The sequence below is a fragment of the Triticum dicoccoides genome, chromosome 3A, assembly GCF_002162155.2.
Source record: "Triticum dicoccoides isolate Atlit2015 ecotype Zavitan chromosome 3A, WEW_v2.0, whole genome shotgun sequence".
Lineage (NCBI taxonomy): Eukaryota > Viridiplantae > Streptophyta > Magnoliopsida > Poales > Poaceae > Triticum > Triticum dicoccoides.
In genome coordinates this window covers 222,560,681-222,572,247 of record NC_041384.1, presented here as the reverse complement: position 1 = coordinate 222,572,247, position 11,567 = coordinate 222,560,681, and positions in this window count along the sequence as shown.

Below are 11,567 nucleotides of genomic sequence, written 5' to 3'. Positions count from 1 at the left end.
CGCTGCGCGGGTGCACGAGGCCTCCTCCGATGCACGTCCAGGGAGGTTCCAACCAAAGAAATCCGCAAACGCCTCGAGCACATCCTCCGCCAAAAGGTTTCTCGAACAAGTGAGCGTATTTGTCGAGTGTGTCCCGCGGGATGGGCGCGCTGTCATCCTTGATCAGCCCCAGGCGGCGAAGAAGAACCCGTTTGGCTTTCATCTCTGAGTCAAGGCCCTGGTCAGCCTTGGCAATCTGGAAACTCCGACGGGGGGTAAAGTCCGCGGGCAGCTCGCGGCGACGGCGGCGCGGTGGCGCCGTGAGGATGGGCTGGGAGCGGACGGAGATCCCGTCCACGAACACAGCCAGGGAGTTGGAGCTGCTGTCTGCAGCGGCATGCACAGCGACAGAGGATGCGGCACCAGGTGACGAGAGGGAGGCCGACGCGCAACTGGGATCCAAGGCATGCGAACGGTCGTGCATGGGAGAGACATCTGGGGGCGGGCCACATGCAGCCAATGAGGCGATCAGGGCGCGCGGGGGATCCGCGGGGCCCGCCGAGGCGGCGTTGTCGGCATGTGCGGGGCCAGGAGAATCTGCAGCTGGAGCAGGGGATGCGTCGGGCTCGGTCACCGGGATAAGCGAGTTCGTCGGTTGGCCGAGCAACGGATCCGAGGCCGCGACCAGATCGCAGGTGGGGCCAGGTGAAGATACGCCTGCATGTGTGTCGGCAGCTGCCCGTTGGGCGGAAGGCACAAGAAACGGTGCAGGCGCATCCGCCGTGGCAGGGACGACATGCAGGGGTGGGGCCGCATGATCAGGGAGCATGGGCGGGGTCGCGTGGTCCGCGCTGGGGGATAGGCAATGACCACGGGACGGGGGGGAGACTGGGTCGTCCACGCCGTTCAAACCCGAGGCGGGCCGAGGCACCAGGGGGGCCAACACAGGCTCGACAGCTGGCGGCGGGACACGCGCAGTCTGCGAGTCATGGTGGGCCAGAGGTGATGCAGGGACAGCGGGCGCGCCCAATCGCAGGCGGGCGGAGACCCGCGTGACGTCGGCCACGGCACCGGGGTGGGCCCCGAGGATGCCAACCCAAAACCGGCATGGCGGGGGCCCATGCGCACGGCGGGGGCGTCGTCGGCGGCCACAGCCATCACCCGGCGGGCGAGCCGCGCTGCAACAAGCCGGGGGGAACACGTGGTGCTGCGGCCAGCTTGGGGGGAGCGGTGGGGAGTCCGGCGCATGGTCGAGGTCATCGGACTCCGGCGGCGGGGGCGATGGCAGCGGCGGCCGGCGGAAGTCGACGCATTCCGTGACGTGAATGCGAACAGGGAACCGGGCCAGCCCCAGGGCGAGGCGCTCCGCGCGGTCCGGGTCAGCATCAGGCAACACCGCATCCTCGTCGGGGAGGAGGAGCTCGGCAGTGCGCGGGATGGCGTCGGGGTTGAGCGTCCAGGCGGTGAGCTTGAAGACGGACATGTCGGACATGTTTCGCGTCTCGGGGGCGAAGGTTCTCCACCTTGCAGAAGGGCGAGAGGAGGGTCTCGGCGGAGGACCGCAGCCAGGCGTGATCGGGGATGCCATAGAGCTCGAGGAAGACGAGGAAGCGCGCGGTCACCGGCTCGGAACGGGCCGTGCGGCCCCAAGGATGAAAAATGAGGCGAAAACGGCGTGTGCGCGCGCGGCCAGCGAGAGCAACACGACGGCGCGCCGCGGGGTCGGGGAACCTGACCAGGAAATCCTCTGATGCGTGCTTGTAGACCGAGAAGTCAGCCTCGGCGAGCCCGAACTGGGAGCGAAGGACGGCGGCGACCTCGTCACCGGACACGCCCGAACGACAGCCGGCCACGGTGACGAGGAGGGCGCGCTCCGCGGCGATGACCTCGGGGGACCGCGACAGGTAGCAGAAGGCGGCCGCCGGGCGGCGCGCCAGGTGTTCGGAGAACAGGGTGGCCTGGGAGGAGGCAGAGGCCAGCGGTGGCACCGAGCGCTAGGGAGCCGACGGCCCGGAAGACATGGGCGGCGGTCGGAAGACTTGAGGAGGTGCGGACAACGTCTACACGGCCCTCTCGGACAACGTCGTGCGTCACTCGCCCGAGACACATAAGTTACTTCAAGACCAGTCTCCATCGCGATTCTGTTTACTCGCTCGGTTTTACTTGTTCGCTCTCTGACAAGACATACGTACACCAGCATTGTTTCTGACAAATCTAGTCTAGAGCTTGAGATGCAACGACTATTCTAGTCTTCTTGCCGGTGCGATCGAGTCGTACGTACGTGCTGCCGCATGAGACGTTATCGTTCCGGCCGACACGGTGAGGCTGAGCTTGTTGCGTGGTAGTACATCTGCTCCTTTTGTGTGTGTGTGGCTGGCAAGCTTGGCAGGTCAGTTTTTTTCTTCTTCTTTCTATCCGCGGCCTTTTTTCAGTAAAAAAAGGGTATACCGTATGTGCACGTGGACAAGTCAGAGCGAACGTAGGAATTATGTTGCGTAACGGTTCGCTAGTAACTGCTCGCCTTGGGGATTAGTTTGCACTTTCTACCATCGACATCGCATTAAGTCATGTGGTAATCCGTACACGTTAGGAGCTTGACCTGGGTATCACACGATTAGTGATCTAGAAACTCTTACGTATATTTCTTTACGGAGGGAATACAGGTTAGGAGTACTAGTACGAGGCTTGCACACATGCATGCCTACACAGTTGCACTGCACTGCAGCGACACATGCGTGGCATCAAATAGAAGCCAACCAGCCGCCGATCGATTCCGGTCCATAATCCATGGCACGTAGCGCCTGCTGAATAGTGACATGGCAACTCCTGTATATTTCCGTCCGAATCCGAAATGATCCACCGGCTCACTTCGTTCGCTGCCCTGCCTCCTCTTGCCACGAGAGCGCGCCACGGCCAAGAGTCGATGCATTATCCTCTGTCACGTCACAAGGTGTACACATATTCCCTGCTCAAGCATGGGTTGGATTGTGTCGACTCATAACGAAAAAGCATTGCAGAGACCGAGCTCCACATAGCTCTTTATTTTTTTTCTGCGAAAATACTATTTTCACACATTGAAAAAATCTGAAAAAAAATCTATACATACATGTGTATTTGTATTATACACGTATGAAATTTCATGAACATATATGTTTTCATGTAGTGTATATGAAAAAGATAAATACACAGATTAATATAGGCTATATCTTTGTTGTTTTTATGTCAGATATTTATCTTTTTTGTGTAGCACGCAAATAACTGAATTACATGATGAAACTTTTTACCTACTTGACAAACATGCATATGTATTTGTACAAAAAATTTTGATATTTTTTGAAACTTTTAAGTATATTTTAAATTTTTTTTTGACAAAACGGGCTCAATGGAGCCCGGCCTCTGCAACGCCGCACTCCGATTCATAAGCTAGATCCATCGAAAACAATAGCTTGTAGCACGACGTGACCCGGCCCGACGGGACGTGCACGCTTCTACTCCTCTTGTATGTGATCGTACGTATGACACGTAAACGTATAGTCAATCTGTCTTCTTCAAAACAGGCTCTCACCCCGATTTATGAGCTTTGCTACACCCACATAATGTTACGTGGTGATTTGCTTACGTACAAGATGTGGCCAGTTTTAACTGCTGCTACGTATAGTGAGACACGGGCTGATTGATTAGTTAGAAAGGAGGTCTACGTATTACGTAGGTGTAGCATTTTTGCCGATTTATATATAAAACAACAACCCAATCAAAGTACACGGACAAATAATACAAGTGACGAGGAAACCTTCTTACAAAGCAGATTCAAAGAACGGATCACGCAGAACGCATGCGACTATGTTACCAGAACAACAAAACAGGAAGATCAAGAGTACAGAGCAGGTGGGACGGAATAGCATATGCTTCATATCTACTAATCCTATCCTGGCCCTTTCATATGGCTTGGGATATTATCAAAGTTGATGTCATGGTGGCGCTTCACAAGCTGGTTCTTAACAATGGCCATGGCTTTGGTCGGCTTAATCAGGCGCTTATCACTCTCATACCAAAGAACCCGGAAGCATGTCGTGTCAATGACTTCAGACCTATCAACTTGGTGCATTGCTTTCCTAAGTTGGCCTCGAAATTGATGGCTAGCAGAGTGTGCCCACGGATGGGAGAGCTGGTGAGCATTAATCAGTCTGCTTTCATTCGTGGTAGGAACCTTCATGACAATTTTTTGCTAGTCAGGCAAATGGCAAGAAGACTGCATCAAAGGAAAGCTAAGGGCGTGCTGCTTAAGTTGGATATCGCTCGTGCTTTTGATTCCCTATCCTGGCCCTTTCTCTTTGAGGTGCTTCGTGCTAAGGGTTTCCCGGAGAGATGGCTTGATTGGTTGGCAACCATGCTCACTACAGCCAGCTCGAGGATCATGGTGAATGGATGTCTGACTGACAAATTCATGCATGCTTGTGGTCTTAGACAGGGAGACTCGATCTCTCCGCTGCTCTTCGTTATTGCTATGGACACACTCACGGAGATCATAAGCAAGGCGCATGAGCTCAGAGTTTTGGAGAATCTGAACGGTTGCAAGGCCTTGCAAAGATTATCCTTATACGCTGATGACGTGGTGCTATTCATTAGACCGTTCCGGACATATATTGCTTTTGTCAAGAATGCTCTCTTGATCTTTGGAGAGGCCTCGGGACTGCATGTTAATTTTGCCAAATCTTCAGCAATTCTGATCAGGGGTGAGGAGCAGGATGAGGAGGTGGTCAGAAGCGCGCTACCGTGGAAAATTGATCATTTCCCGTGCAAATATTTGGGTTTACAACTGGGGATCAAACAATTGACGCGTTCCGAATGGCAATGCATGGTGGATGGAGCGCTCAAAATCTTACCAGGGTGGCAAAGAGGCCTAGTTACACGTCTGGGAAGGCTGATCCTAGTGCAACAAGTGATGAGGGCGCGGCCCACGCATCACCTAATTGTGGCAGAGGCGCCAAAGTGGGCGATCGAGAAAGTGGATCAGGGCTGTCGAGCGTTCTTCTGGGCTGGTTCTGATGCAATCAGTGGCGGAAAGTGCGCGGTATCTTGGTGGAGAGTGTGCCGCCCTAAACAGCTGGGTGGTCTGGGCATTCTGGATCTCAGTAAACATGGTCTTGCCCTTCGGCTCAGATGGGAATGGCTACGGAGACTGGACGACAGCAGGCCATGGCAAGGACTGAATCTCACATCTGACAAACAGGTCCAGCACGCGTTCAATAGCCTGGTGAAGTGGGAGCTCGGAGATGGCACGAGGATTTTGTTTTGGAAGGATAGATGGGTACACGGCTACATGATCGCTGAGATTGCCCCTGACCTGGTCACTAAAATCAAGACGAGGACTATCAATGCGCGGCTGGCCAGCGCGGGTCTGCTCCAGCATGCATGGCTCAAGGACTTGCCGGAGAATCTATCGACAGAGGAGCTGATGCAATTTATAAAGCTTTGGGATACACTAGTGAACGTCCATATTTCTCCTGGCAGTGGAGACAAGGCGATCTGGGCATGGCATGAATCTGGCAACTATTCTGCGGCGACGGCTTATCGGATGCTCTGCGTCGGTGGAATTAGTTATGAACCTGCAACGGCCATATGGAAAAATGGGGCCCCCCTGGCTTATAAAATTTTCATGTGGCTTGCTAACCAAAACCGAATCTGGACGTCGGATCGGAGGCTAAGGCATGGGTTACAGGACACGGCATCCACGTGCTTTCTTTGTGACCAGGAGGAGGACAATGTAGATCATCTCATGATTCAATGTGTCTTCGCGCGACAGGTCTGGTACCAATGCTTTGCCAAAGCTGGAGTTGATCCCAACCTGAGCCCTTTGCACCACGATTTGCTACAAGAATGGTGGATGAATGCGCGCAAGCAGGTTAGCTCTGCGGACAAGAAGGGCTTTGACGCGTTTGTCATGTTGATCTGCCGGATGTTATGGAAGCAAAGGAATGCTAGGGTGTTTCAATCCGGTGCTATTTGCGATGAGCTCGCGACGGTGAACCTAATCTTTCAGGAGCTACACCTCTAGAAGTTAGCGGGAGTGCGAGGAGTCCAACGTTTTTGCGAGTAGTCCGCCTAGGATAGGGGAGTGGTTGGGTGGGATCGTCGTTTGTGATGATCTAACATACAATCTCTTGTAAATATTTGTTCTCTCTTCTATAAAGCTAAGGTACGCCTTTGGCGTACTCTTGAAAAAATATCTACTAATCCTACAGAGCAGGTGAGACAAATGGGTGTGACCTTCATATGTCTATTAGCGAGCGTAACCCGGCATGGGAGTGTTCCATGTAGTGTATGCCATGGAAATTTTTTAACTTCTGCTGGACAAGCTAACTTCCAGATCTTCTCCCAAATAGGGTTAGCTATGGTTCGGCCCGTCCCATTTAGAGTATTTTAACTTGATGTCATACTAGCGGTTCCACTCCACGGAATAAGCTGACCGAACCGAAAACATACCATTTTTTGTATAATTTCAAGCAATGAAATCCGACATATCATGTTACGAGAGTGGAATAGAGAGAAAGCGGCACATCAATGGGCCACATAGTTTGTCTAATTAATACCTAATCTAAGAGCTTGTTCGGTAATGATCCAGCTCTCTGAATCCTCAGCTCCAGCTCCTCCACCCAAAAAGTTGCTCCTTGTAAAAAATAGCACTAGAAAAATTTGTTCGACATGCAGCTTTGCTCCCGATTCACTAGGACCGATAGAAACGAGCAAGTCAGCCGTGCCCACTCGAACCGTTTTCACTTGGCGGCGGCACTTCTTTTGTAAATCTTACCAACTCCATGATTTCCTGATTTGACATCCTGCAAATTGCCGCTTCGCATAAGTGCACAACAGCCTGCTCCACTCCGGATTTACAACTCTGTGTTGGGGAACGTAGCATGCAATTTTAAAAAAATTCCTACGATCACGCAAGATCTATCTAGGAGATGCATAGAACCGAGAGGGGGAGAGTGTGTCCATGTAGCCTCATAGACCTAAAGCGGAAGCGTTAGGTTAACGCGGTTGATGTAGTCGAACGTCTTCACGATCCAACTGATCTTAGTACCGAAAGTACGGCACCTCCGAGTTCAGCACACGTTCATCTCGATGACGTCCGTCGAACTCTTGATCCAGCAGAGGGTTGAGGGAAAGTTCCGTCAGTACGACGTCATGGTGACGATGATGGTGATGTGATCCGCACAGGGCTTCGCCTAAGCACTACGACGCTATGACCGGAGGAGTAAACTGTGGAGGGGGGCACCACACATGGCTAAGATACAATTGATGTTCCTTTGGGGTGCCCCCACCCCCGTATATAAAGGAGGGGAGGAGGAGGCGGCCGATCAGGAGGGGGCACGCCAAGGAGGGAGTCCTACTAGGATTCCTAGTCTTAGTAGGATTCCCCCTTCCTATTCCGGAGTGGGAAAGGGGTAAACGAAAGGGAGAGGGAAAGGGAAAGGGGGGCGCCGCCCCCTCCCCTAGTCAAATTCGTACTGCCATGGGGGGCCACCCCTTACGGCCCTCCTCTCTCTCCACTAAGGCCCATCTAGGCCCAATACTTTCCCCGGGGGTTCCGGTAACCCCCCGGTACTTCGGTAAAATACCCGAATCACTCGGAACCATTTCGATGTCCGAATACTACCTTCTAATATATGAATCTTTATCTCTCGACCATTTCGAGACTCCTTGTCATGTCCGTGATCTCATCTGGGACTTCGAACAAACTTCGGTCACCAAAACACATAACTCATAATACAAATCGTCATCGAACGTTAAGCATGCGGACCCTACGGGTTCGAGAACTATGTAGACATGACTGAGACACATCTCCGGTCAATAACCAATAGCGGAACCTGGATGCTCATATTGGTTCCTACATATTCTATGAAGATCTTTATCGGTCAAACCGCAATAACAACATACGTTATTCCCTTTGTCATCGGTATGTTACTTGCCCGAGATTCGATCGTCGGTATCATCATACTGCTACCTCTTGAGCATGCGTTGGTTTTCCCTTGAAGAGGAAAGGGTGATACAACAAAGTAGCGTAAGTATTTCCCTCAGTTTTTTAGAACCAAGGTATCAATCCAGTAGAAGACTACACGCAAGTCGCCTAGTACCTGCACAAACAAACAAGAACCTCGCAACCAACGCGATAAAGGGGTTGTCAATCCCTTCACGGTCACTTGCGAAAGTGAGATCTGATAGATATAATAAGATAAATACTTTTGGTATTCTTGTTGTATAGATTGAACAATAAAGATTGCAAAATAAACGACGACAAAAATAGCTAGTTGACGGGGAAATAATATGATGTAAAGTAGACCCGGGGGCCATAGGTTTCACTAGTGGCTTCTCTCAAGATAGCATAAATTACGGTGAGTGAACAAGTTACTGTCGAGCAATTGATAGAAAAGCACATAGTTATGATGATATCTAGGCATGATCATGAACATTGGCATCACGTCCGTGTCAAGTAGACCGAAACGATTCTGCATCTACTACTATTAGTCCACACATCGACCGCTATCCAGCATAAGAACAGAGTAACGCATTAGGCAACATGACATGATGTAGAGGGATAAACTCAAGCAATATGATATAAACCCCATCTTTTTATCCTCGATGGCAACAATACAACATGTGCCTTGGTGCCCCTGCTGTCACTGGGAAAGGACACCGCAAGATTGAACCCAAAACTAAGCATTTCTCCCATGGCAAGAAAGATCAATCTAGTAGGCCAAACCAAACTGATAATTCGAAGATACTTGCAAAGATATCAAATCATGCATATAAGAATTCAGAGAAGAATCAAATATTGTTCATAGATAATCTTAATCATAAACCCACAATTCACCGGATCTCGGCAAACGCACCGCAAAAAGAATTACATCGAATATATCTCCAAGAACATCGAGGAGATCTTTGTATTGAGATCCAAAGAGAGAGAAGAAGACATCTAGCTAATAACTATGGACCCGAAGGTTTGTGGTAAACTACTCACACATCGAAGAAGAGGCTATGGTGTTGATGTAGAAGCCCTCCGTGATTGAATCCTCCTCCGGCAGATCACCGGAAAGGTCCCCAGATGGGATCTCATGAGTACAGAAGGTTGCGGCGGTGGAAAAGTGGTTTCGTAGCTCCCCTTGATGTTTTCAGGGTATAAGAGTATATATAGGCGAAAGAAGTAGGTCGGTGGAGCTGTGAGGGGCCCACGAGGGTGGGGGCGCACCTGGCCCCTGGGCGCGCCGCCCTACCTCGTGGACGCCTCACTGCTTCCTTGACCTCCACTCCAAGTCTGCTGGATTGCGTTTGTTCCAAACAAGGTCCTCGCGAAGGTTTCATTCCGTTTGGATTCCGTTTGATATTCCTTTTCTGCGAAACACTAAAATAGGCAAAAATCAGCAATTTGCATCGGGCCTTCGGTTAATAGGTTAGTCCCAAAAATAATATAAAAGTGCATAATAAAGCCCATTAAACATCCTGTAGCGACCCGACCTCAAACGGTCAAGTCTCTGTGCTTCAATGTCATCCCTGGATCGGTAATGCTGACACACACAAGACTCAAGGATTTATAACAGAGTAGCAATCACACACTTATTACATCGAATGTCTCCAAAGAGAACTTATTACAATAAATATGGCTTAAGGCCATCTAATATGATAATAGCGGAAGGCTTGGAAGATAAAGTGAGTCCATCAACTCCAACGGCATAACTGAGCTGTACGACAATGACCTAACGAACCTTACTCCTCGTCTGAAAAGTCTGCAACATAATACGTTGCAGCCCGAAAACGGGTCAGCACATGGAATATGCTGGCAAAATAACACAGTAGAGCAAGAACAGAATAATGCTATCACTACATGCATATTTGGCTGGTGGAAAGCTCTATGGTTATAGTTTTTGCGAAAAGCCAATTTTTCCCTACAACAAAGGAATAGATTTTATTTAACTATCATGGTAGTTGAAACATCATTGAGAAGGTTCCTCCAACTCAATCCCAATTAAAAGTAATTATCAACCCAACAATATTAATTTAAGAGTGATGAGATACTTAAGATACTCCACGTACTAGATACTCAAGATGTCCATAACCGGGGACACGGCTAACCATGATTAGTTTGTACACTCTGCAGAGGTTTGCGCACTTTTCCCCACAAGACTCGATCACCTCCGTTGAATTTCTTGCACTACATGGTGTTTGAGAAACGGATGACCGAGACACAGTCTTTCAGGAACATTAACTCTCTACTCCGGGCAGACCATACCAAACCTACAACCCACTACCTGCTGATCCACCTCTTCAAGAGCTTCACGTAACTTACTCAACTATGCTAGAGCCCATAATAGCTTGTGGCTGCACACGGAGGTTTCTAGCATGAATCATCTCAGTTCCCTTTGAGTCTGGGTGGCGGTCCATAGGAAGATCATACGGGTATTCCGGGATTTCCAAAAATACAGGCAACACTGGGTACTCCAGGTGCCTGAATCCACCTAGATGTGTATTTAAGTTGCCACCTTAAGTTGAACCATTAATTAACAATCTCACATATGTCATGGATTTCACTCGCCCAAACCACGTCTACAAGCATAGCGTAGCAATATAAGCAACGCGTATAAGTAACTCTCAAGGGTTTGAATGTAACAGGGCAATAGGTTCTACCTCATCAACTACTTCCCAACCCACAATTTAATGACATCCTAACCATGCAATGTTTGAGGATTGTAACTAATGCATAAAAACTGGGTGATAAAGGGGTATGATCAATGTGTTACTTGCCTTGCTGACGATCCGCGAAACCTAGGGACTCCAAACAACACGCTTCGCACTCCGGGAATTCTATCGCAAGGAAACAATAGCATACATAAGCAATCAAGCAAGAAGCACGGGTAAAACTCAAATAAGAAGATCTAACCAGAAAGTTCAACTTAAGAACTCCGGTTTGCAAAAAGAATCAAATCGAACGGAGCAACAAAACTCAAACGGCAAAGAAAACAAGATCCGTTTACTAATCTGGACCTAGGTCAAATTTTAAAGTAGCAAAAGCTTGTTCAAGTTGGTTAAGCGGAAAGAGGGTCTCGAGACGAAGATCTAGGCGCTTGAATCGCCTGATTCCGCAAACAAGTGAAAAGATAAACTAGAACGAAAATCGGATCAGAAATCACGATCAGAAATAACCGCAGAAAAATGCGATAAAAGAAAACTGACAAACAGGCTAACGAACGAGCGTTCGTTGTCTGTAACTAACGAGTGAAAATCGTTCGTTAAAATGAACGTACGGATGAACGTCCGCTAAAAAAACCGGGGAAAAAACCGGCGAACCGAAAAAAACGAACTAGGGTTTTCTTTAAAAAAAACGGATCGGTTTTCTTTTTAAAAAACTGGCGGCTACCTCGTCGGTCCAGCGAGACACGGCGGCGATGGCGGGGCGAGGCAGCGGCGGCAGCGGGCGGCAGGCGCGGCAGCGGGCGGGGCGAGGCGGCGGTGGCGGGTGGTGGTGGCGGTGGGGTGGGGCGGGTATATAAAGGGGAGGGGTGCCTTGGGGAGGGGGCAAAGGGGCAGCGGGGCGG